Source organism: Balaenoptera ricei, chromosome 6 (assembly GCF_028023285.1).
Source record: "Balaenoptera ricei isolate mBalRic1 chromosome 6, mBalRic1.hap2, whole genome shotgun sequence".
NCBI classification, from domain to species: domain Eukaryota; kingdom Metazoa; phylum Chordata; class Mammalia; order Artiodactyla; family Balaenopteridae; genus Balaenoptera; species Balaenoptera ricei.
Window position 1 is genome coordinate 29,346,743 of NC_082644.1, and position 27,116 is coordinate 29,373,858.

The window sequence follows — 27,116 nt, forward strand, 5'->3', positions numbered from 1 at the left end:
TGGAAAGATAGCTGAGAATAAAGGGCTGTCGGTGCTTCTGTTTGTAAGATGTGCAGAAATGTGAGAAACCCATGGAGAATTGTCTTACCTCTGCTCTAACACACAGCCTTTTACTTTTCTTATGAAATGGCAATTATATGTTGCAAAGGACTTATTTCACATTTACTTAAACTTAGTTTTCAAATATATATTTCTTTGTCCTATTCTAAGATTAACTTCTCTTGTGTAAGAGTTAATTTTGAAATTACAGTGTGAACCGTATGACCCTAATCATTTTGGTTTAACAGTATTGCTAACTCAAATTTAAAATGCTGAGAAAAAAGCATCTCTATTTTGTCACTAAAACTACCAAAACAGCTTTAAATACACAATTAGTTTCAAAACAGCTGTTTGATCTTGACATATTTTTTTTAAAGAGCTTTTTGATGTGGACCATTTTTAAAGTCTTTATTGAACTTGTTAGAATATTGTTTCTGTTTTCTGTTTTGCTTTTCTGGCCCTGAGGCATGTGGGATCTTAGCTCCCTGACCAGGGATTGAACCTGCACCCCCTTCATTGGAAGGCAAAGTCTTAATCACTGGACCACCGGGGAAGTCCCGATCTTGACCTATTTTTAAACATATTTGGCTAAATCCTATTTAAGTTAACACTTCCTCTGAAATCGGAATTGTGACAAACACTGTAAGAGAGCTACTATTTTTTGCATAAATGAGAGCAAAATCTTGTGGTAGTAAGTATGTTTCCCTTACAAACATAGTGTAGGATAAATCTAAATATTCTGATTTGAGAAGAAAATTTTGAATGGAGGAATTTTTCATTCCACTGTTGCAGGATTGTCTACTTCTCCCTAATATTAAAATGGACAGTTAGCCTCTTGAAAGAGGTTAAAAATCCATACGGAATGTCTCAGAAGGGTTTAGTTGTTCAGTGGCTTTCACTCTTCCTCACAAATTATTTAAAAATGGAATTTTTGTTCAAGATGTCTACCATTAGCGTGAAATTTATTTTCCAGTTTTATTGAGACGTAATTGACACATGACATTGTGTAAGTTTAAAGTGTACAACATAATGATCTGATGTATGTATATATTGTGAAATGATTACCACAATAAGTTTAGTTAACAAACATCACTTCACATTGTTACACATTCTTTTTCTTGTGATGACAAGTGTGAAGTTTGATGCTTACCTGGTTCTCTTCTTTTGGACTTTGGCAAATCTAAGAATTAATCCTACCACACATAGCCTATACTAGTCTACCCAAATCTAACAGTTAGTAAAGACATTAACACATTTATCTGTTTGTATGTTTTATTGATCACAAGACAATAATCTCATTCTCAGAAGCAATGAAATCACCGAAAGAGCCAAATCTTGAGAAAGCCTCGTAGAGTTGCCCTGGTACTAGATAAAGCGCTTGGAATATATAAGTATGTTGTGTCACGCGTCTTCCTGTGACCTGTGATTGTTACTTGAAAGTGTGGAAATGCAGAACAGATCTCCTGTTATTATGAAAGGCCCATCTGTGACAGGTGGAAAGGAGGACGCTATGTTAAGAGCTTGTTCTGTGCAGTTCTCATGGAGGTGACTTGTGTCCTATAGGGAATGTCTCCAGGCTGCATTCCACTCTGGGTTCTTTGCCTCTGGCAGTTCTCCGTGATCACTCCTGTATTGGGGTCCCCCACGCCACTCCCAGGCTCCATGATTCACTGGAAGGACTCATAGGAATCAGCCTAGGGTTATATTCACAGCTGTGATTTATTACAGCAGCAGGACACAAAGTACAGTCAACAAAGGAAAAGGCAAGTGGACCAAAGTCTGGAGGAAACCAGAGGCAAGCTCCCTCGAGTCCTCTGCCAGTGGAACCACACAGGACACGCTTAAGTCCTCCAGCCATGAGGACAACATGTGTGAAATGTTGCCAACCAGGGGAGCTTAGCCTCAGCCTAGGAGCCCAGGCTTTTATGGGGGATGGTCATGTAGGCACCCTCTCCCTGGTACATATCAAAATCCCAGATTCCAGAAGGAAAGCAAGTGTTCAGCACCAACCACATTGTTTGCATAAACATCTTAGGCAGCAGTGAGCCACTCTTATCAATTCTGGGAGTGGTGAAAGCCCTCCCAAAATTCAGGTGCCTAGACACCAGCAAGCCTTTCTCAGGATGGTGACTCAGGCCTGCGATGTTATCACTGTTATCTCTTTTGGTTCTGATTTTTTTTCTTCCTTTCCTTCAGTCTTTCTTACCTTCAATCTTATATTCTATTATTTTAATAAGATGATCTGATTTAACACCCTTAGTTTCTTACATGAAAATACCAGCATGGTCCTGCGCTAAGGTGGACAGAACACACCAAGTCCTTCTGAAGCTCTGGAGGCTCTACTCCCGAGGAGGGCACGACCAAGGCCCTTCATTCATTAACTAAGAAATGGTCATTCCCTAGTAAGGCGCTTAATCTGTCACATTTCAAAAATAAGTGATGCCACATTTCAAAAATAAGGACTCAGGGTAATTTCCCTGAGTCCTTAAGAGTGAAGACTCATAGAGGACACCTCTGAACTGGCCCTCTCTATAGGAGAAAACAAGGAGCCTGCGCTAGAAAGAATGGAAAGGCCTAGAAATGACCAATTGGCCCTGAAAATTGAGTCAGTGAACAAGTGTCTGTTAGGCACGGACGGTGTGGAATGTGGTTAAGGATGGTCTGAGTTAGCTAGGAGGTACCATCGTGGTCCTTCTCAGACACATACTCTTCCGGGAATTCAACTGGCAGACACAATTAAACTTGAAAACTTCCTGAATTTCAACAATGCCACCGAGTGCCTTCTGCTTGCCAGAACTAGACTGGTCAGTGATGGTCTGAGGAGAAACTTAAACTACTTTGGAAATAAGGCAGACTTAGAGAGTGGTAGCGAACATGGCACCCACCTAGCATACAAACCTTGTGAGACCCTGAGGGTCATGAGTATAATGGATTGTGGCTGAGCCGTAAGGGACTCACCGATCCAAGTCACTCAGCAAAGCCACCACAGGCCAATCCAGAAGCTAAGAGTATTATTTTCCTCGGGCTGCAGTAACAAAATGCCACATTCAGACGGTTAAAAAACAGAAATTTATTTTCTCACAGTTCTGGTAGCTAGAAGTCCCAGATCGAGGTGTTGGCAGGGTTGGTTTCTTCTCAGGCCTCTCTCCCTGGCTGACAAATGACTGTCTTCTTGCTGTGTCCTCACATGGTCTTTCCTCCGTGTGCACACTTCCCTGGTGCTTCTCTGTGTCCAGATTTCCTCTTCTAGTAAGGACACCAGTCAGATTGGATTAGGACCCACCCTAATGGCCTCCTTTTACCTTAATCACCTCTTTAAAGACCCTTTCTCCAAATACAGTCACATTCTGAGGTACTGGGGGTTAGGGCTTCAACATAACAGTAGGTTAAAGGAATTCCCTACCATTTGAAGTAGTTTAATGTTGAACTAAACACATATTGGTATCACTTTAAGTCAATGGAACTTCTTAATGAGAAATCTTCCTAAATTTTGTACAAATGACCCAATTTGCATATTACTATTTTCAACATATACAGGAGGCCACTGCGTTAGTGCTATTCTCCCAGTAGTCCTGAAACAGTCTAGACTCACAGTTAAATACTTTAATTCCTTTAATTTCATTAATTTATTTAATTCCTTGAAGCTGCTAATAGAATATGCCCACTACCCAGCACTCCTTTGAGGCATTCCTTAATAACACTAACCATACTTCATTTTCTTCTTTTGTGTTACTCTTGAAGTTTAGAAGCCAATTCATTTGTCAGAACTAAATTTGTGCCATGTATCAAATAACATACTTTTATTTGCAGTGTTCTAGTATTGTTTTCAACAGCCATATATTGATTTTGAGACAGGCTGGGACCTGGGACCCTTTGCTGGGACCTGGGACCCTTTGCTGCAGTGTTGCAGTGCTTGCACCTCGACACACCTCTCCTCGAGCAACAAAATAACAAAGAAACTGTATGGGACTAAAAATAACGACGTGCACGCCCAGTTGGGGCAAATTCTGGACAAAAGATACAAAGAGACCAAAAAACCCAACTGCCACTTTTGAAGATCCCAGAGCAAAAGCAGGGTACTGCACGTGCCCCCTGCACACAACACCACCTAAGCGGTGGGCAAACCACCTAAGCCACCCTTCTGGCCCGACCCCTGGACACACCCCTGCCCTCACACCATATAACAGGGGTCCCCAACCCCCAGGCCGCAGCCTGGTAGGAATCAGGCTGCACAGCAGGAGGTGAGTGGCAGGGGAGCGAGTAAAGCTTCATCTCCTGCTCCCCATCGCTCACATTACTGCCTGAAACATCCCCCCACCCCACCCCCTGCCGGTCCGTGGAAAAATGGTCTTCCATGAAACCGCTCCCTGGTGCCAAAAAGGTTATAAGGTTATAAGCAGCAAGCTCGCCCCCGCTTAGGGAGCACACAAGCAAAGGAACCTGTTTGTTCTCGCTCCCTGTTGTTTGTTCTCGCTCTGCTGCAGCAGGGGCCCCAATAAAGCCTTGCCTGAATTTCTTGTCTGGCCTTTGATCAATTTTTATTGTTTAAGAACGCCAAGAACCCTGGTCGGTAACAATTTCAAAATACGGTCTTGATGTCATTGGAAGTAATTTTTTTCTGACTTTTTCTCTGTTTTCAACATCTTTGCCAGCAAAAGATATGTTCCCAGATGTCTTCTAAAATGTTTTCTTCCTGATCATTTAGAAAGATTGGGAAAGAAAGAGTATTGAGAAACTTGAGCTGTACTTTTGCTGCACAGGAAGGGTGAGCTGTGTTCCATCCTAGATTAATAATATTTCAAGCAGGAGGGAAAAAAAAAAGTAAAAGCCTATAACTTTAGCAATGTGTTTGAAAAATACTTGATTTCAACAATGTTTCTATCATGCTTACGTTGCAGCTGTCTAAACAATACAGATAACAAAAGCATGTCAATTAAAAGCAGCGTTTAGGACCCAGTTTCACAGATCTGCATTGGCCCTGGGTTTCGGATGATTTCAGGGCCAGGCGCTGTGAGTTCCTGTGTGGTGTAGTTGTGCTCAGCCATGGGGCAGGTGGGTTCCCTCTTGCTGTAGGAGAAGGTGGTGGGACACACGGAGATGGTTATCTCTTTCTGCTTTTGACTCTCCTGACTTGCTTCCACCAAGAGGCCATAAACCCAAACTGGAAATACTGATTAAGTGCATACTTTTTCCAACACATTGACCACAACTTGAGATTTTCATGGCGGAATATATTACATAAATGTCTGGAAAGCAAATATTTTAAGTGCACTTTAGGTAGATGTTTGCTTACTTTAATCAAGCAGAAGGAGAGATTATTCTTTTACCTTCTGGAACGTGTTGAGGTAAACTTATCTACAGAAGGGAAAACTTTAGAGTTCACCTGGTACAAAGCACCCGCATCCGGATAAACGAAGGTTGTTCCCGAGGCCAAGCTTGCTGTGCTTGCCGCACGACAGGCCAGTAAATCAGAGATGACGCATTGAGGGAAAGAATACGACTTTATTCGGAAAGCCAGCAGACCGAGAAGACGGCGGACTAAAGTCTCAAAATAACCATCTTATCGGGGTTTGGATGCCAGTTTCTTTTATAGCACAGAGATGGGGAGGAGATGAGGAGGTAAAGTAAAAGGGCCATAAGTTTTGCGAATATCCCCTGGAATGGCCAGCCTCAGGGAGGGGATGTGTTAATTTCTTTTTAATTGCAGCCATCCACAGGTGGGCAGAGTCCGTATGTTTCCCTGAACAAAGGCACTTTGGTTTAACATTCAGGCAGAGGAACGGGGTTCCCCGAGGCAGGCCATTATGTACAGACAGTATCCTTTTAGTGAACAAAAGCAGCGGAAGGCAAAGGTTAAAGTCAAAAGAAACAGATCCACCGTGTAGTCAGATTTGGTTCTTCCCTGTAACAAGGTCTCAAAGAGTGAGTGGCTCCCTCCAGGTCACATATAATAATAATATATATAATAATAAAAATTATTCTGGTAGAGGAAAGAATACAGAACTCTAGCCACTCTAACTCCTTAGTTAAAAAATGAGATTTATTTGCAGGATAAGAATGATGCTGCTATTAAAAATAATAATAGCAATAGCAAGTTTGAAAACTTTCACGTGGACCTATTCAGGAGCTTCATTGGCATTTAAGGCCTTCTAAGTATCTGTACTAGCCTCCTTCAGGTCAGCCTGTGTTGCTGGGAAACTGCTTTTCTCACTACTCTCTGAACAAAACTCTGGGTCTAGTTTCCATTATTCCGTGGAGTGTTTTTAGATCCCACCCGTTGTTAAACACACACACACACACGCACGCACGCACGCGCCCAACGTCTCGCCTGCGGGCTTTCTCCCTTTTCTCTGATTCCCAGGGGTACTTACTGTCTAGACCCTCATTTCCACATTTGGTCACATCCAGTCCTGGGAGACCTGACTGCTTTGTGTTTCTTTTTTATATTTCATGCTCACAGTGCTAGACCCATAACAATAAATTTTTTTTTTTAAACATCTTTATTGAAGTATAATTGCCTTACAATGGTGTGTTAGCTTCTGCTTTATAACAAAGTTAATCAGTTATACATATACAATATGTTCCCATATCTCTTCCCTCTTGCATCTCCCTCCCTCCCACCCTCCCCATCCCACCCCTCTAGGTGGTCACAAAGCACCAAGCTGATCTCCCTGTGCTATGCGGCTGCTTCCCACTAGCTATCTATTTTACATTTGGCAGTGTATATATGTCCATGACACTCTCTCACCCTGTCACATCTCACCCCACCCCCTCCCCATATCCTCAAGTCCATTCTCTAGTAGGTCTGTGTCTTTATTCCCGTCTTGCCACTAGGTTCTTCATGGCTTTTTTTTTCCTTTAGATTCCGTATATATGTGTTAGCATACTGTATTTGTTTTTCTCTTTCTGACTTACTTCACTCTGTATGACAGACTCTAACTCCATCCACCTCATTACAAATACCTCCATTTCATCTCTTTTTATGGCTGAGTAATATTCCATTGTATATATGTGCCACATCTTCTTTATCCATTCATCTGTCGATGGACATTTAGGTTGCTTCCATGTCCTGGCTATTGTAAATAGAGCTGCAATGAACATTTTGGTACATGACTCTTTTTGAACTATGGTTTTCTCAGGGTATATGCCCAGTAGTGGGATTGCTGGATCGTATGGTAGTTCTATTTGTAGTTGTTTAAGGAACCCCCATACTGTTCTCCATAGTGGCTGTATCAATTTACATTCCCACCAACAGTGCAAGAGAGTTCCCTTTCCTCCACACCCTCTCCAGCATTTATTGTTTCTAGATTTTTTGATGATGGCCATTCTGACCGGTGTGAGATGATATCTCATTGTAGTTTTGATTTGCATTTCTCTAATGATTAATGATGTTGAGCATTCTTTCATGTGTCTGTAGGCCATCTGTATATCTTCTTTGGAGAAATGTCTATTTAGGTCTTCTGCCCATTTTTGGATTGGGTTGTTCGTTTTTTTGTTATTGAGCTGCATGAGCTGCTTGTAAATCTTGGAGATGAATCCTTTGTCAGTTGCTTCATTTGCAAATATTTTCTCCCATTCTGATGGTTGTCTTTTGGTCTTGTTTATGGTTTCCTTTGCTGTGCAAAAGCTTTTAAGTTTCATTAGGTCCCATTTGTTTATTTGTGTTCTTATTTCCATTTCTCTGGGAGCTGGGTCAAAAAGAATCTTGCTGTGATGTATGTCATAGAGTGTTCTGCCTATGTTTTCCTCTAAGAGTTTGATAGTGTCTGGTCTTACACTTAGGTCTTTAATCCATTTTGAGTTTATTTTTGTGCATGGTGTCAGGGAGTGTTCTAATTTCATACTTTTACATGTATCTGTCCAATTTTCCCAGCACCACTTATTGAAGAGGCTGTCTTTTCTCCACTGTATATGCTTGCCTCCTTTATCAAAGATAAGGTGACCATAGGTGCGTGGGTTTATCTCTGGGCTTTCTATACTGTTCCATTGATCTATATTTCTGTTTTTGTGCCAGTACCAAACTGTCTTGATTACTGTAGCTTTGTAATATAGTCTGAAGTCAGGGAGCCTGATTCCCCCAGCTCCATTTTTCGTTCTCAAGATTGCTTTGGCTATTCGGGGTCTTTTGTGTTTCCATACAAATTGTGAAATTTTTTGTTCTAGTTCTGTGAAAAATGCCAGTGGTAGTTTGACAGGGATTGCATTGAATCTGTAGATTGCTTTGGGTAGTAGAGTCATTTTCACAATGTTGATTCTTCCAATCCAGGAACATGGTATATCTTTCCATCTATTTGTATCATCTTTAATTTCTTTCATCAGTGTCTTATAATTTTCTGCATACAGGTCTTTTGTCTCCTTAGGTAGATTTATTCCTAGATATTTTATTCTTTTTGTTGCAATGGTAAACGGGAGTGTTTTCTTAATTTCACTATCAGATTTTTCATCATTAGTGTATAGAAATGCAAGAGATTTCTGTGCATTAATTTTGTATCCTGCTACTTTACCAAATTCATTGATTAGCTCTAGGAGTTTTCTGGTAGCATCTTTAGGATTCTCTATGTATAGTATCATGTCATCTGCAAACAGTGACAGCTTTACTTCTTCTTTTCCGATTTGGATTCCTTTTATTTCTTTTTCTTCTCTGATTGCTGTGGCTAACACTTCCAAAACTATGTTAAATAATAGTGGTGAGAGTGGGCAACCTTGTCTTGTTCCTGATCTTATTGGAAATGGTTTCAGTTTTTCACCATTGAGGACAATGTTGGCTGTGGGTTTGTCATATATGGCCTTTATTATGTTGAGGAAAGTTCCCTCTATGCCTACTTTCTGCAGGGCTTTTATCATAAATGGGTGTTGAATTTTGTCGAAAGCTTTCTCTGCATCTATTGAGATGATCATATGGTTTTTCTCCTTCAATTTGTTAATATGGTGTATCACATTGATTGATTTACGTATATTGAAGAATCCTTGCATTCCTGGGATAAACCCCACTTGATCATGGTGTATGATCCTTTTAATGTGCTGTTGGATTCTGTTTGCGAGTATTTTGTTGAGGATTTTTGCATCTATATTCATCAGTGATATTGGCCTGTAGTTTTCTTTCTTTGTGACATCTTTGTCTGGTTTTGGTATCAGGGTGATGGTGGCCTCGTAGAATGAGTTTGGGAGTGTTCCTCCCTCTGCAATATTTTGGAAGAGTTTGAGAAGGATAGGTGTTAGCTCTTCTCTAAATGTTTGATAGAATTCACCTGTGAAGCCATCTGGTCCTGGGCTTTTGTTTGTTGGAAGGTTTTTAATCACAGTTTCAATTTCAGTGCTTGTGATTGGTCTGTTCATATTTTCTATTTCTTCCTGGTTCAGTCTCGGCAGTTTGTGCATTTCTAAGAATCTGTCCATTTCTTCCAGGTTGTCCATTTTATTGGCGTAGAGTTGCTTGTAGTAATCTCTCATGATCTTTTGTATTTCTGCAGTGTCAGTGGTTACTTCTCCTTTTTCATTTCTAATTCTATTGATTTGAGTCTTCTCCCTTTTTCTCTTGATGAGTCTGGCTAATGGTTTATCAATTTTGTTTATCTTCTCAAAGAACCAGCTTTTAGTTTTATTGATCTTTGCTATTGTTTCCTTCATTTCTTTTTCATTTATTTCTGACCTGATCTTTATGATTTCTTTCCTTCTGCTAGCTTTGGGGTTTTTTTGTTCTTCTTTCTCTAATTGCTTTAGGTGCAAGGTTAGGTTGTTTATTCGAGATGTTTCCTGTTTCTTGAGGTACGCTTGTATTGCTATAAACTTCCCTCTTAGCAGTGCTTTTGCTGCGTCCCATAGGTTTTGGGTCGTCGTATCTCCATTGTCATTTGTTTCTAGGTATTTTTTGATTTCCCCTTTGATTTCTTCAGTGATCACTTCGTTATTAAGTAGTGTATTGTGTAGCCTCCATGTGTTTGTATTTTTTACACATCTTTTCCTGTAATTGATATCTAGTCTCATAGCGTTGTGGTCAGAAAAGATACTTGATACGATTTCAATTTTCTTAAATTTACCAAGGCTTGATTTGTGACCCAAGATATGATCTATCCTGGAGAATGTTCCATGCGCACTTGAGAAAAATGTGTATTCTGTTGTTTTTGGGTGGAATGTCCTATAAATATCAATTAAGTCCATCTTGTTTAATGTATCATTTAAAGCTTGTGTTTCCTTATTTATTTTCATTTTGGATGATCTGTCCATTGGTGAAAGTGGGGTGTTAAAGTCCCCTACTATGATTGTGTTGCTGTCGATTTCCCCTTTTATGGCTGTTAGTATTTGCCTTATGTATTGAGGTGCTCCTATGTTGGGTGCATAAATATTTACAATTGTTATACCTTCCTCTTGGATCGATCCCTTGATCATTATATAGTGTCCTTCTTTGTCTCTTATAATATTCTTTATTTTAAAGTCTATTTTGTCTGATATGAGAATTGCTACTCCAGCTTTCTTTTGATTTCCATTTGCATGGAATATCTTCTTCCATCCCCTCACTTTCAGTCTGTATGTGTCTCTAGGTCTGAAGTGGGTCTCTTGTAGACAGCATATATATGGGTCTTGTTTTTGTATCCATTCAGCCAGTCTGTGTCTTTTGGTGGGAGCATTTAATCCATTTACATTCAAGGTAATTATCGATATGTATGTTCCCATTCCCATTTTCTTAAATGTTTTGGGTTTGTTATTGTAGGTGTTTTCCTTCTCTTGTGTTTCTTGCCTAGAGAAGTTCCTTTAGCATTTGTTGTAAAGCTGGTTTGGTGGTGCTGAACTCTCTCAGCTTTTGCTTGTCTGTAAAGGTTTTAATTTCTCCATCAAATCTGAATGAGATCCTTGCTGGGTAGAGTAACCTTGGTTGTAGGTTTTTCTCCTTCATCACTTTAAGTATATCCTGCCACTCCCTTCTGGCTTGCAGAGTTTCTGCTGAAAGATCAGATGTTAACCTTATGGGGATTCCCTTGTGTGTTATTTGTTGTTTTTCCCTTGCTGCTTTTAATATGTTTTCTTTATATTTAATTTTTGACAGTTTGATTAATATGTGTCTTGGTGTGTTTCTCCTTGGGTTTATCCTGTATGGGACTCTCTGTGCTTCCTGGACTTGATTAACTATTTCCTTTCCCATATTAGGGAAGTTTTCAACTATAATCTCTTCAAATATTTTCTCAGTCCCTTTCTTTTTCTCTTCTTCTTCTGGGACCCCTATAATTCGAATGTTGGTGCGTTTAATGTTGTCCCAGAGGTCTCTGAGACTGTCCTCAGTTCTTTTCATTCTTTTTTCTTTATCCTGCTCTGCAGTAGTTATTTCCACCATTTTATCTTCCAGGTCACTTATCCTTTCTTCTGCCTCAGTTATTCTGCTATTGATCCCATCTAGAGTATTTTTAATTTCATTTATTGTGTTTTTCATCGTTGCTTGGTTCCTCTTTAGTTCTTCTACGTCCTTGTTAAATGTTTCTTGCATTTTGTCTATTCTATTTCCAAGATTTTGGATCATCCTTATTATCATTATTCTGAATTCTTTTTCAGGTAGACTACCTATTTCCTCTTCATTTGTTAGGTCTGGTGTGTTTTGACCCTGCTCCTTCATCTGCTGTGTGTTTTTCTGTCGTCTCATTTTGCTTATCTTACTGTGTTTGGGGTCTCCTTTTCACAGGCTGCAGGTTCGTAGTTCCCGTTGTTTTTGGTATCTGTCCCCAGTGGGTAAGGTTGGTTCAGTGGGTTGTGTAGGCTTCCTGGTGGAGGGGACTATTGTCTGTGTTCTGGTGGATGAGGTTGAATCTTGTCTTTCTGGTGGGCACGTCCACGTCTGGTGGTGTGTTTTGGGGTGTCTGTGGCCTTATGATTTTCGGCAGCCTCCCTGCTAATGGATGGGGCTGTGTTCCTGTCTTGCTAGTTGTTTGGCATAGGGTGTCCAGCCCTGTAGCTTGCTGGTCGTTGAGTGAAGCTGGGTCTTGATGTTGAGATGGAGATCTCTGAGAGATTTTTGCCGTTTGGTATTACGTGGAGCTGGTAGGTCTCTTGTGGACCAGTGTCCTGAAGTTGGCTCTCCCACCTCAGAGGCACAGCCCTGATGCCTGGCTGGAGCACCAAGAGCCTTTCATCCACACAGCTCAGAATATAAGGGAGAGAAAAAAATAGAAAGATAAAAAGAGGATAAAATAAAATAAAATAAAGCTATTATAATAAAAAATAAGAAAGAAAAAAAATTATTAAGAGTAAATGTATTCAGAAAAAAATTTTTTTTAATTTTTAAAAATAGATTTATTAATTTTTTATAGTAAAAAATAAGAAAAAGATTTTTAAGAAAAAATTTATTAAGAAAAAAAATTTTAATTTTTTAAAATAAAAAATATGAAAAAACTTATTAAAAAATTTTTTAATTTCTAAAAATAGAAAATACGGAAAAAATTATTAAGAAAGCATATATTAGGAAAAAAATTTTTTTAAGTAAAAAAAAAAAAAAAAAAATGGACGGACCTAACCCTAGGACTGATGGTGAAAGCAAAGCTATACAGACAAAATCTCACCCAGAAGCATATACATATACACTCACAAAAAAAGGAAAAGGGGAAATTAATATATCCTGCTCCTAAAGTCCACCTTTTGAATTTGGGATGATTCGTTGTCTATTCAGGTATTCAACAGATGCAGGCACATCAAGTTGTTTGTGGAGCTTTAATCTGCTGCTTCTGAGGCTGCTGGGGGAGATTTCCCTTTCTCTTCTTTGTTCGTACAGCTCCCAGCGGTCAGCTTTGGATTTGGACCCGCCTCTGCATGTACGTTGCCTGAGGGCGTCCGTTCCCCGCCCAGACAGAACGGGGTTAAAGGAGCAGCTGCTTCGGGGGCTCTGGCTCACTCAGGCCGGGGGAGGGAGCGGTACGGAGGAGGCGGGGCGAGCCTGCGGCGTCAGAGGCGTCGTGACGTTGCAGCAGCCTGAGGCACGCTGTGTGTTCTCCCGGGGAAGTTGTCCCTGGATCATGGGAGCCTGGCAGTGGCGAGCTGCACTGGCTCCCGGGAGGGGCGGTGTGGAGAGTGACCTGGGCTCGCACACAGGCTTCTTGGTGGCGGCAGCAGCAGCCTTAGCGTTTCCTACCAGTCTCTGGGGTCCGCGCTGATGGCCGCAGCTCGCGCCCGTCTCTGGGGTCCACGCTGTTAGCCGCGGCTCGCGCCCGCCTCTGGAGTTCGTCTAGGTGGCGCTCTGAATACCCTCTCCTTGCACGCCACGAAACAAAGAGGCAAGAAAAAGTCTCTTGCCTCTTCGGTGGCTGCAGACCTCCTCTCCGGCTCCCTCCCGGCTCGTCGCGGCACGCCAACCCCTTCAGGCTGTGTTCACGCCGCCAACCCCAGTCCTCTCCCTGCGATCCGACCGAAGCCCGCACCTCAGCTCCCAGCCCTGCCTGCCCCAGCGGGTGAGCAGACAAGCCTCTCGGGCTGGTGAGCGCTGCTCGGCGCTGAGCCTCTGTGCGGGAATCTCTCCGTTTTTCCCTCTGCGCCCCTGTTGCTGTGGGATCCACGCTGATAGCCGCGCGGCTCGCACCCGTCTCTGGATTTCGTTTAGGCAGCGCTCTGAATCCCCTCTCCTTGCACGCCGCGAAACAAAGAGGCAAGAAAAAGTCTCTTGCCTCTTCGGCAGCTGCAGACTTTTTCCCGGACTCCCTCCCGGCTAGCACCAAAGCCCGAGCCTCAGCTCCCAGCCCCCGCCTGCCCCGGCGAGTGAGCAGACAAGCCTCTCGGGCTGGTGAGTGCTGGTTGGCGGCGAGCCTCTGTGCGGGAGTCTCTCCGCTTTGCCCTCCGCACCCCTGTGGCTGCGCTCTCCTCCGCGGCGCCGAAGCTTACCCCCTCTGCCACCCGCAGTCTCTGCCCGCAAAGGGGCTTCCTAGTACCTGGAAACCTTTCCTCCTTCACGGCTCCCTCCCACTGGCGCAGGTCCCGTCCCTATTCTTTTGTCTCTGTTATTTCTTTTTTCTTTTACCCTACCCAAGTATGTGGGGATTTTCTTGCCTTTTGGGAGGTCTGACGTCTTCTGCCAGCGTTCAGTGGGTGTTCTGTAGGAGCAGTTCCACATGTAGATGTATTTCTGCTGTATCTGTGGGAAGGAAGGTGATCTCCGCGTCTTACTCTTCCGCCATCTTGCCCCTCTTCTCCATAACAATAAATTTTGAATAACGCTGATAAGTTGGAAGTACTTGGCCTTTATTCATCTAATCTCAATTTTTTGTAAGGTCCTTACGAAAACCGCACTGTCTATGAGACTTTGGACATTGGCTGGCAACTGCTCCGAATCTTCCCCAAAGAAATGCTGAAGAGAATCCCTCAGAGCACCTTGAGCGAATTCTACCCTCGAGACTCTGCCAAGCATTAGCTGCTACTTCATCGCTGGCTCGATGCTCTTGTGAAATACTGGTTCTGTTTTCTTTATTCCTTTTGCACTCCCCCATCCCCACCTTTGTGTTGGAGTTTACTGTGTTACCCTGTAATTAAAAACAAAGAATAGGTAACATATTGTGCCAGTGTTGCAATGTTTTAAACTGCTAACAGACTTTAAAATATCCCCTGTTCCAAAAACCTGGAACTGCAGTGCTTTGTTTAAAGTAGCTGAGGGTTGGAGGTGAAGTTTTCTTACTGATGTGTGTATTTGTACGTAGTGGTGTACTTAGCTGCCTAGTGTCCTCATTATTTGGGTCTCTCAGACCTTCCCTGTCCACCCCCTCCAGAGTATCACTATCTGAAGTTACAATGCTTTGATCTCCAAACTAGGGACAAGATAGGGTCTGAAAGACGCTTCCTCTCCAAGCCGAGACGCTTTCCTGAGCGCTTGTTTTTAGATTTTGGTGTGCCTCTGGGTCTGCTCTAAGCAGATGGCTTTTCCTGTCCACCTGCTGTTTCCTATTTAATGAATAAGTTAGAAAAGGAGTTTCCTTTTCCTCTTTGGTGCGGATAAGTTTCAACTCCTGTGTCTTACTGTTCTCCCTCCCTCTGAGTAACACAGAATCATGCAGCTTTTGCCCAACTGGCATTGATCTGATAGTAGTGAGATGCCCTGTCTTGATGATCTCTTACTGGGTTTCCATGCAGAGGAATCATAATGAAAATAATTAATAGAATTCTTGGTTGGAAAGAGTTGGGATACAATTTTTTAAGAAAGAAAAAACCTATATCGGTTCTACATTCGGACATGCTAACAGTGGTTTTAAGTTTCTAAAGTGTTGACCGGATGCTAAAGGCAAGGTGGGGAAGAGAAAGCTCTTCTGTGTATGGAATCTTTTATATATATATATAAAATCTATGGATATTTTAAACTCTGTTAGATAGCAGCCTTTGGAAAATCCCCTATTTGGTCCTGCTTTCTGACCTATCTGCCTTTTCAGGGTACTCTTGTGGCACAAGTGATAGCATTTAAAAGCCTTAGTCTTTTAATTCCTCCTCCTTCCTGCTGCGAGTCCTGAGCTGTCTTCCATGCACTTCTGACATGTCTACTGTTTGGTCTCTCTGTGTTCTTTGTTACTTGGGTGCAGTAGCAACTTCTCTGTGCATTCCATCTTTCTTTCAAGTTGTGTAAAGTTCTTCACTTTTTTTCTCTGAGGGTATAGGGGGTGGGGGGAGTCAGCATGATTATATTTTAATGTAGAAAATGTGACCTGGATATAAAATGAAGATAAATATTAAATTAAATGGAAGTTACCTAAAGTGACTCTGTATCTTCTAATCAGAAAAGCAATAGCAACAAGCAAATATATAATAATGCACCTCTCTTTGATTGACAGTTTTGAACATCATAACCAGTATTGTGAACCAGCCCCTTGATTCACAATATTATGAACCATGTCCCCTTTACAGGGACATGGCCCATGTTCTGTACTCTCTGCCTTTTAGGCTGCCCTTTCAAGCTCTTTTCAGTAATACCTCTTCCAACATATTGTAGTTTGATCCAAGGTTGAGAGTTGCTAGGGTGTGGGGTTGTTTGTTTGTTTGTTTGTTTTGCAGATCGTTAGTGGCTGTAAGTTCTCTGAAACTTGAAGTTTTGATTCAGGGTCCACTTAGCATTTTCGAGAGTTACTAAGGTGTTTTATAGCATTCTTTGTTTCAGACGTTCTCAGGACCTCTAGAGCCTGTCTGCCATGAATGAAAGTGGGTAATAAATAGAAAATGAAATACATACTGAAGCAAGCCAAAACTTGCTTCAAATAAAATCTGAAATAGATGGTTCAGTATATAAAGGAAACATACTTGTTAAAGCACAGGGATGTGGCATCACGGTGGTCTACCATTTCTTTCCCCTCTTCAACTCAGAGTGACATTTAGGAGATGTAGAGGAAGAGGCTCAGTCATAGCAAGAGTAGGTAGACCTGTGTTCTGATTCTGGTGCTGCCACTCACTGTATGGTCTTGCTTAGTCATTTAACAGATTTGTGTTCCTTTTAGGGTTATTATAAGGACTAGAGATTTTGCTTTTTATATCGCTTTTTAACTTATGTAAAAAAAAAAACAGTTTGTTGTATTGGCATGTGTCTATTTCTGTATTCTCTATCCTATTCATTGAACCATGTATCTATCCTTCCACCAATACCACACTGTCTTACTTATAGCTTTACAGTAGGTCTTAATATCCTCTAACTATATTCTGCTTTCTCAAAATTGTTTTACTTATTCTGGTTCCTTTGCCTTTACCTTTTGTTCATACATTTTAGAATAAGCTTGTCCATGTTGACAAAAAAATTCTGTTGGAAGTTGACCTTTTATTATGTTGAGTCTTCCAATCCATGAATGCGATATGTCTCTCCATTGATTTAGGTCTTGTTTGGTTGTATCATACAGATCCTCTATTAAAATATTTATAATCAAATATTTCAATCAAATATTTTGGAAGCATTGTGTATGGCATTGTGTTGTTTTTTTTTTTTTTTAATTTTTCTTTTTTTCTTTTTGTCTGTGTTGGGTCTTCGTTTCTGTGCGAGGGCTTTCTCTAGTTGTGGCGAGTGGGGGCCACTCTTCATCGTGGTGCGCGGGCCTCTCACTGTCACGGCCTCTCTTGTTGCAGAGCACAGGCTCCAGACGCACAGGCTCAGTAGTTGTGGCTCACGGGCCTAGTCGCTCCATGGCATGTGGGATCCTCCCAGACCAGGGCTCAAACCCGTGTCTCCTGCATCGGCAGGCAGATTCTCAACCACTGCGCCACCAGGGAAGCCCCGGCATTGTATTTTTAGTTTTGGTTTCCAGTTGTTCATTGTTAATATTTGGAAATATGACTAATGTTTTTGTGTTGATCTTGTATCCTGAGACTTTGTTAAAGTAATTGCCGCTTATTAATTGCTTCTTAGAGATTTCTTGGGATTTTCTATGCAGACAGTCATGCTATCCATGAGTATGGACAGTAATATTTCTTCCTTTCTAATCTGTGTGTCTTTCTTTCTTTTTCTTGCCATGCTGCACTGGCTAGTACCTACAGTACTAAGTTGAAAAGGAGAGATGAAAGAGGACATTCTGGCCTTCTTTTGAATTTAGGAGGAAAACATTCATTCTCTCACCATTAAGTATGATGTTCACTGTCGGTTTTTTGTAGATATTCTTTACTGGGTTGAAGTAGAGCCCTTCTATTCCTGAGAGTTTCTGACATGAATGTGTGTTGAAGTTCATCAAATGCTTTTTCTTCATTAATTGATGTGGCCATGTAGAGTTTCTTCTTCAATCTATTAATATGGCAAATTACGCTGATGATTTTTGAATAGTAAACCAAGCTTGTGTTCCGAGAATAGACTCCAGTTGATCAGAGTGTATTGTTATTTGCTGCCTTCTTCATGTGTTGATTTTATTGTGCAATTTTTTTCCCGTTTCCGTGTGTGAAAGCTTAGATTATTGATCTGAGACCTTCCCTCTTTTCTATTATAAGCATTTAGTGCCATTCGTTTCCCTCTTAATAATGTTTTATCTGGATCCTTCCACATTTTATGTGTTGTATTTTCATTTTCACTCAGTTCTATTTATCTTAAAAATTTTCCTTGAAATTCCTCTTTAACCATGGATTATTTAGAAGTGTGCATCTTGATTTCCAAATGTTTGGAGGCATTCTACTTCTCGTTCTCATTTTTATACAATTTAAAGCTTAGACTTTGGACACAGTGGAATAAAATGCAATTATGTTTGTTTAGTTATTTTATAGAGGTTCTTCAAATATCACTGGAGTGAAGTTTTCAAATATTAGTTTTACATAGTAGTTCTCAGTCTTTTGCACTTGTAACCATAAGAGAGTTCCCTAATAATATGTAACCCTGGCTGCTGGAGCCATGTTTATCAGGGACAGTTCACAGTCACAGGAATAGTGGGGAGTTTGTGGGTCCCCACTGCACACTTTGTTCTGGGCCAGCACACAGGGATCCAGTAGGGATCCAGGGTCCAGGAGAGGGACCCAAACTTTGGGCTCTGGTGTTTATATTGCAGAATCAGGGAAGCCCAGGTCCCGTGTGGGCAGGAACTAGGACCAGCACTGGGACACACAGGACCCAGGTCCAGTCCCTCTCCATGGAACGAGCAGTCAGGCTGAGGGAGGCCCAGCCTCTCTCCTGCTGGTCAGGGCTGAGCCAAGCTGCGGTTGCAGCTGTATTGCTCAGTAGGCCCATGGCTGAGTCACCAGCTATGACAGCCGTAAGCCCTGGCTATGGGTAGTGTCCATGAAGTCTTGAGGAAGTCTGGCCTTCCTCCTGCAGGGAGGCAGTCTTGAACAAGTTAGCCCTGCCCTGTCACTACTTCAACAACCAAAATTTTCATTACTCCCTCTTGCTCCCCAACCCCACTCAGATAAAAGCATAGTTTCTCATGGGGTGGCCAACCTTTTATTTTTCAAACATTATCAACATCATTTCATACAAGAAAGGACATTCGAACCCCAATTAACTAAGAAGCACATATTGCAGAATAAGCTCGTTTGCCCTAAAACAAGACCCTTAGCTATTTCCATGGACCATCCTTGATTTCTCCATTATGCTGCTGAGTAGTGCAAAGTTGGTGCTCAAGAACTCCTTGGATGATGGTGTGCTATCAACAGCTGCTGTGAAAGCAAGCAGCTGGCACCCTCGGTGGCTATATGGGCAGAGGAGTTGAGGAGACAGTAGGTGATGGCTCTGTGCTGTCAGTGAGGGCTGTCCTCTGCCCGCACCCCTTTTAATCCCTTTGTATCCCTACCACCTGAGGAATGAAGGCAGTGATGAGTTATTGGCAGAATTGCCCTGTCTGATAAGAGGGTCACCTGCAAGCCAGAGGGCCCAAATCCTCCCTGGAACACATCACTCCCTACCCACCACTTAACAATTCCTTTCAAACAAAGGTGCAAATTTGTAATAGCTGTACCGTTAAGATATGCCGTCTGTGATTCGGACAACTGTGACTCCTTGCCCTGTTCTTGGAGGAACATGACATTTTGTAGGGAGAACCCAGGCCAGGTGGCCAAAGTCTCTGTCAAGTCTGTTTCTTCAGTCAATACTTTAATTCAAGTTGAGGGTGGTGGAGATGAGTGGGCCTTCACCATGATAGCCTTTCCCTGGTATCACTGGCCAAGTTTCCCTTTGGTGAACATTACATACAAAAGCTTGCCCAGCACACGCCTCGCTCTCAGCCGAGCCGTGGCCATGCTGCTCCTGGGATTAGGCACCTCCTTTGCACACCCTGTGGATGGTGCTCATTTCCTTGATTCTGTGAATGGGGCATTTGTTAAACTATTATTTCTTGAGACCTGTAAACTATTATTTCTTGATGTCTGTGCAAGTTTCAATTCTGCAATTTCTATTTCCTTCTTCTTACGGATTGAAAAACACTAGTGAAATTCCTCATCTTACAATCTCTGCTCCTTAACATTAACCGTAGTCTTCTTAAAGTCCTTGGTCTTGCTCTCTCAAAGGCTCCCTGGGGCTTGATTCCAGTGGGCTGGTGAGGTGGACACCACTGAGCTTGACAACATGCCATACTCCACCCCAGCCTGGAGATCTCCGGTGTCTGGGGGAAAAGGCAGGGGCCATGAGACAGGAGACAAGAATGGAGGTAAATTCAGGGGTAAAGTCCAGGGAAGAGTCCATATGTCAGTTGCAGGTCAGCTATGTGCCCTGTGTCCGAGAAGACGCCCCTCAGTGTGGGATGACCAGCTGCTCTCCGAGAGAGCGAGGCTCCTGGCCCCGGCTTCTCATGTGATACTGGGGCAGATCCTCTGCACAGAGGCTGTGGCCTGCAGGGGGCGTGTATCAGCACCTCTGCAGGGTTGAGGGGCCAAAGGGGGCCATGGACAACCTCTCCCAGGAGAAGTCACCTGCCCTGGGTCTGGGGCATAAGTCCCCAGACCCACACCATCTACCTTTCTACCTGGGTTCCAAGCCCAGCAAGGTACAATCCTGACATCCCCAGTGTAGGATTTCCCCAGTGTGTGACAAGCCAGGCTGTGGCCACCTACCCCGAGGGTATAGTTCAGCAGGGCAAAGCCCGTCACTGCCCCCTGGTGAGGCAACTACAACAGAAAGGTGAGCTTTTGAGAGCAAGGGTCAGGAGTCAGGGAGGAGAGGCAGAAACCCAAGAAAGGACCCATCGCCTGAGCCCACATCCTTGTCCACCTCTGTGGGGTCAGTCAGCCTCCAGTGTCTGCTCTGAGATCACAAGACCCCACAGTACTGGCCATCACAACCACCTGCCTCAGAACAAAACAGGAGGGCACAAGAGCAGGAGGCCCGTATGATAAGTGTGGTCCGTTGAGTAGGTGCTCCCTGGGCCAAGTGACAAGACATGGCTTCTCAGGGCACAGCTGCCCCCAGACTCAGCATAAATGTCTGGGCTGTGAGCCCATTGATTCTGGGAAGGGCACCAGCACAAGGTGAACAGATGCTCCATCCTTTGCGTCAGGCAAGCCAGGAGCCAAGCACTGACAAGCAGCCTGCGTTACACCCTCATGTTTCACAGGGCAGGAGCCTCGGGGCGGGGGGGGGATGGGGCCTGCCCTGAGGTCACAGCAGAGAAGGTTTGCTGCTGGAGGGCCACACACAGGACAGCTGTATAGAATGTGATCAAAGGCTCTCTGGTGCTTCATGCCATTCAAAACCAGGGGCTCTTAAACAGCCCGAGGGTAAGATACCGCCAAATCCTTGCTGAAATTTCTGAGCCCATCCTCAGATCCCAAATTTTGCCCAGATTGCCAAAAGTTTCATGGACTTCTGGTCAAGGACCCGATTCATCTGGACTGCTCAGTGCACAGCAAGATTGCCAGGACGGGGCCTAGGGATCTTGCCCACACAACCGTCCCTGACATTTGCTCCTGGAGAACCACCTGCCCAGCTACCGACATCTCCTCCTTCCCTCTCATCAGGCTAAATGCAACTGGGAGAAAGGCAACACAAAAGGAGGCAAATGTGGAAACATAAACCCGACAGTGCTGTCTCCCCCAGCCAAGACTAAGAGTCCATGAGTCTACCCACTGCACTCACCTGAAAGCCCCCACATATCACCAGGAGCACAGAGAGCACACAGGCCATCAGATACACCTGACCTCAATTTCCTCCTGAGAGAGCACTCAGGGGCCTCCCTGGGATTTGGAGGTGTCAACAATTCACTGCATTGTGGCTTATGCCACAGAGCAATTTTGAACAAGGATTATAGTACCAGTAAACTTTAAGCACTGCTTTAAGTCCAATCACTTTATGTTTAAAGAGAGAGGAATTGGGGCTCAACCACCAGAGAGCAGACAGCAGAAGCAAGAAAAACTACAATCCTGCAGCCTGTGGACCAAAAACCACAGTTACAGAAAGATAGACAAGATGAAAAGGCAGAGGGCTATATATCAGATGAAGGAACAAGAAAAAACCCCAGAAAAACAACTAAATGAAGTGGAAGTAGGCAACCTTCCAGAAAAAGAATTCAGAATAATGATAGTGAAGATGATCCAGGACTTTGGAATAAGAATGGAGGCAAAGATTGAGAAGATGCAAGAAATGATTAACAAAGACCTAGAAGAATTAAAGAACAAACAAACGGAGATGACCAATACAATAACTGAAATGAAAACTACACTAGAAGGAATCAATAGCAGAATAACGGAGGCAGAAGAACGGATAAGTGACCTGGAAGACAGAATGGTGGAATTCACTGCTGCGGAACAGAATAAAGAAAAAAGAATGAAAAGAAATGAAGACAGCCTAAGAAAGAATCCTCTGGGACAACATTAAACGCAACAACATTCGCATTATAGGGGTCCCAGAAGGAGAAGAGAGAGAGAAAGGACCAGAGAAAATATTTGAAGAGATTATAGTCAAAAACTTCCCTAACATGGGAAAGGAAATAGCCACCCAAGTCCAGGAAGCGCAGAGAGTCCCATACAGGATAAACCCAAGGAGAAACACGCCGAGACACATAGTAATCAAAGTGGCAAAAATTAAAGACAAAGAAAAATTATTGAAAGCAGCAAGGGAAAAACGACAAATAACATACAAGGGAACTCCCATAAGGTTAACAGCTGATTTCTCAGCAGAAACTCTACAAGCCAGAAGGGAGTGGCATGATATACTTAAAGTGATGAAAGGGAAGAAACTACAACCAAGATTACTCTACCCGGCAAGGGTCTCACTTAGATTTGATGGAGAAATCAAAAGCTTTACAGACAAGCAAAAGCTACGAGAATTCAGCACCACCAAACCAGCTCTACAACAAATGCTAAAGGAACTTCTCTAAGTGGGAAACACAAGAGAAGAAAAGGACCTACAAATACAAACCCAAAACAATTAAGAAAATGGTCATAGGAACATACATATCGATAATTACCTTAAACGTGAATGGATTAAATGCCCCAACCAAAAGACATAGACTGGCTGAATGGATACAAAAACAAGACCCATATATATGCTGTCTACAAGAGACCCACTTTAGACCTAGGGACACATACAGACTGAAAGTGAGGGGATGGAAAAAGATATTCCATGCAAATGGAAATCAAAAGAAAGCTGGAGTAGCTATACTCATATCAGATAAAATAGACTTTAAAATAAAGAATGTTACAAGAGACAAGGAAGGACACTACATAATGATCAAGGGATCAATCCAAGAAGAAGATATAACAATTATAAATATATATGCACCCAACATAGGAACACCTCAATACATAAGGCAACTGCTAACAGCTATAAAAGAGGAAATCGACAGTAACACAATAATAGTGGGGGACTTTAACACCTCACTTACACCAATGGACAGATCATCCAAAATGAAAATGAATAAGGAAACAGAAGCTTTAAATGACACAATAGACCAGTTAGATTTAATTGATATATATAGGACATTCCATCCAAAAACAGCAGATTACACGTTCTTCTCAAGTGCGCATGGAACATTCTCCAGGATAGATCACATCTTGGGTCACAAATCAAGCCTCAGTAAATTTAAGAAAATTGAAATCATATCAAGCATCTTTTCGGATCACAACGCTATGAGATTAGAAATGAATTACAGGGAAAAAAACGTAAAACAGACAGACACATGGAGGCTAAACAATACGTTACTAAATAACCAAGAGATTACTGAAGAAATCAGAGAGGAAATCAAAAAATACCTAGAGACAAATGACAATGAAAACACGACGACCCAAAACCTATGGGATGCAGCAAAATCAGTTCTAAGAGGGAAGTTTATAGCTATACAAGCCTATCTCAAGAAACAAGAAAAATCTCAAGTAAACAATCTAACCTTACACCTAAAGAAACTAGAGAAAGAAGAACAAACAAAACCCAAAGTTAGCAGAAGGAAAGAAATCATAAAGATCAGAGCAGAAATAAATGAAATAGAAACAAAGAAAACAATAGCAAAGATCAATAAAACTAAAAGTTGATTCTTTGAGAAGATAAACAAAATTGATAAGCCATTAGCCAGACTCATCAAGAAAAAGAGGGAGAGGACTCAAATCAATAAAATCAGAAATGAAAAAGGAGAAGTTACAACAGACACCTCAGAAATACAAAGCATCCTAAGAGACTACTACAAGCAACTTTATGCCAATAAAATGGACAACCTGGAAGAAATGGACACATTTTTAGAAAGGTATAACCTTCCAAGACTGAACCAGGAAGAAATAGAAAATATGAACAGACCACTCACAAGTAATGAAATTGAAACTGTGATTAAAAATCTTCCAACAAACAAAAGTCCAGGACCAGATGGCTTCACAGGTGAATTCTATCAAACATTTAGAGAAGAGCTAACACCCATCCTTCTCAAACTCTTCCAAAAGATTGCAGAGGAAGGAACACTCCTAAACTCATTCTATGAGGCCACCATCACCCTGATACCAAAACCAGACAAAGACACTACAAAAAAAGAAAATTACAGACCAATATCACTGATGAATATAGATGCAAAAATCCTCAACAAAATACTAGCAAACAGAATCCAACAACACATTAAAAGGATCATACACCACGATCAAGTGGGATTTATCCCAGGGATGCAAGGATTCTTCAATATACGCAAATCAATCAATGTGATACACCATATTAACAAATTGAAGAATAAAAACCATATGATCATCTCAATAGATGCAGAAAAAGCTTTTGACAAAATTCAACACCCATTTCTGATAAAAACTCTCCAGAAAGTGGGCATAGAGGGAACCTACCTCAACATAATAAAGGCCATATATGACAAACCCACAGCAAACATCATTCTCAATGGTGAAAAACTGAAAGCATTTCCTCTAAGATCAGGAACGAGACAAGGATGTCCACTCTCACCACTATTATTCAACATAGTTCTGGAAGTCCTAGCCACGGCAATCAGAGAAGAAAAAGAAATAAAAGGAATACAAATTGGAAAAGAAGAAGTAAAACTGTCACTGTTTGCGGATGACATGATACTATACATAGAGAATCCTAAAACTGCCACCAGAAAACTGCTAGAGCTAATTAATGAATATGGTAAAGTTGCAGGATACAAAATTAATGCACAGAAATCTCTTGCATTCCTATACACTAATGATGAAAAATCTGAAAGAGAAATTATGGAAACACTCCCATTTACCATTGCAACAAAAAGAATAAAATACCTAGGAATAAACCTACCTAGGGAGACAAAAGACCTGTATGCAGAAAACTATAAGACACTGATGAAAGAAATTAAAGATGATACCAACAGATGGAGAGATATACCATGTTCTTGGATTGGAAGAATCAGCATTGTGAAAATGAGTATACTACCCAAAGCAATCTACAGATTCAATGCAATCCCTATCAAATTACCAATGGCATTTTTTACGGAGCTAGAACAAATCATCTTAAAATTTGTATGGAGACACAAAAGACCCCGAATAGGCAAAGCAGTCTTGAGGCAAAAAAATGGAGCTGGAGGAATCAGACTCCCTGACTTCAGACTATACTACAAAGCTACAGTAATCAAGACAATATGGTACTGGCACAAAAACAGAAACATAGATCAATGGAACAAGATAGAAAGCCCAGAGATTAACCCACGCACCTATGGTCAACTAATCTATGACAAAGGAGGCAAAGATATACAATGGAGAAAAGACAGTCTCTTCAATAAGTGGTGCTGGGAAAACTGGACAGCTACATGTAAAAGAATGAAATTAGAATACTCCCTAACACCATACACAAAAATAAACTCAAAATGGATTAGAGACCTAAATATAAGACTGGACACTATAAAACTCTTAGAGGAAAACATAGGAAGAACACTCTTTGACATAAATCACAGCAAGATCTTTTTTGATCCACCCCCTAGAGTATTGGAAAAAAAAACAAAAATAAACAAGTGGGACCTAATGAAACTTCAAAGCTTTTGCACAGCAAAGGAAACCATAAACAAGACGAAAAGACAACCCTCAGAATGGGAGAAAATATTTGCAAACGAATCAATGGACAAAGGATTAATCTCCAAAATATATAAACAGCTCATTCAGCTCAATATCAAAGAAACAAACACCCCAATCCAAAAATGGGCAGAAGACCTAAATAGACATTTCTCCAAAGAAGACATACAGACGGCCACGAAGCACATGAAAAGCTGCTCAACATCACTAATTATTAGAGAAATGCAAATCAAAACTACAATGAGGTATCACCTCACTCCTGTTAGAATGGGCATCATCAGAAAATCTACAAACAACAAATGCTGGAGAGGGTGTGGAGAAAAGGGAACCCTCTTGCACTGTTGGTGGGAATGTAAATTGATACAGCCACTATGGAGAACAATATGGAGGTTCCTTAAAAAACTAAAAATAGAATTACCATATGACCCAGCAATCCCACTACTGGGCATATACCCAGAGAAAACCGTAATTCAAAAAGACACATGCACCCGAATGTTCATTGCAGCACTATTTACAATAGCCAGGTCATGGAAGCAACCTAAATGCTCATCAACAGACGAATGGATAAAGAAGTTGTGGTACATATATACAATGGACTATTACTCAGCCATAAAAAGGAACGAAATTGAGTCATTTGTTGAGACGTGGATGGATCTAGAGACTGTCCTACAGAGTGAAGTAAGTCAGAAAGAGAAAAACAAATATCGTATATTAATGCATGTATGTGGAACCTAGAAAAATGGTACAGATGAGCCAGTTTGCAGGGCAGAAGTTGAGACACAGATGTAGAGAATGGACATATGGACACCAAGGGGGGGAAACTGCGGTGAGGTGGGGATGGTGGTGTGCTGAATTGGGCGATTGGGATTGACATGTATACACTGATGTGTATAAAATTGATGCCTAATAAGAACCTGCAGTATAAAAAAACAAACAAAACAACTAATACTAAACTTTCATTGGGTTATTTGTATGGAAATATGTTAATATAAATGTTTCAGACATTACATGAAATTTCTAAAAATGTTATATGTTCTGGTATAATGTTATAAGTAATAATCCTAGTTATTACTTTAAAATGTATGTCTCAGAAATAATTAATTTTCTTGTCAACTGCATTATTATGAACTTTCATCAAATCTTTAACCGTGGTCATTTTTAAGTCTCTTGTCATTTACAGACAGTTCTGGGTGTACTCTGATGATTTTGCAAATATGTTCCTATAAAAG

The 27,116-nt window shown here is 41.6% G+C and overlaps 1 protein-coding gene across 2 annotated transcripts in view; it reads left to right on the plus strand.

Moving 5' to 3' along the window:
* Positions 1-27,116, plus strand: part of LOC132366927 (low-density lipoprotein receptor-related protein 12-like) — an 80,244-nt gene that overhangs the window by 40,207 nt on the left and 12,921 nt on the right. Inside the window, exon 2 of one of the 2 annotated variants that reach the window (XR_009503608.1) lies at positions 14,277-14,604. The exons of the other annotated variant lie outside the window; for it this stretch is intronic. The gene's annotated coding sequence lies outside the window, so the exon portion shown is untranslated. Of the gene's footprint in view, positions 1-14,276; positions 14,605-27,116 lie in introns of those variants that run through there. 2 annotated transcript variants of the gene reach the window in all.